Source organism: Notothenia coriiceps, unplaced genomic scaffold, assembly GCF_000735185.1.
Source record: "Notothenia coriiceps isolate Sejong01 unplaced genomic scaffold, NC01 NC01_scaffold00009380, whole genome shotgun sequence".
Lineage (NCBI taxonomy): Eukaryota > Metazoa > Chordata > Actinopteri > Perciformes > Nototheniidae > Notothenia > Notothenia coriiceps.
The window spans coordinates 92,501-93,125 of NW_011342081.1; positions in this window are offsets into that span (position 1 = coordinate 92,501).

Sequence of the window (625 nt, forward strand, 5' to 3'; positions counted from 1 at the left end):
AGGACTCTACATAGACTGAAATACTAAAAGGGAAAACTGGACTGCATTTGTGTGCTAGGAAGAAATCAGAACTCCCCAGAACGGAAAACTACGGTGCTTTGCTGTGTCATTGCAGAGTGTCTCACTAAAGGTCAGTGTCCTGAAAGGAGCTCCCTCTCTGTTCCACAAATTGCTGCCAAGTCAAATTACTCAGTCAACGATGAGCGATCCGTCAAGTTGCTGTGGATGTTCTTGGCCCTATCTCAATAGACTTTGCCACCAAAGTAAGTTGTGCAAAGCCATGCATACCATCGTTATGTCTGTGCCTTGTTGATATAAAGCTTTCCAAAGACCCCTGTTCAACTTTCAGCTACTGTGAAATGTCTAAGGCATTTTATACAACCTGTTCTGCCCCCTGTCAGGGTACACAGCAGTTATGAAGTTACATTTCATAATAAAATGAAAGATGGTAACAAATTAACATTGACACAAACATGGCACATGAGACAATATTGCCCATTCATTTCACAAATCTCCTTTTAAATGTCAATGTCACAATTCTCAGGGTTTTCAACATTATCTTCTGAATATATTTGCATGATCCTCAGAGGAATAGTAATGTATTCCATTTTCCTTTGATACAAAT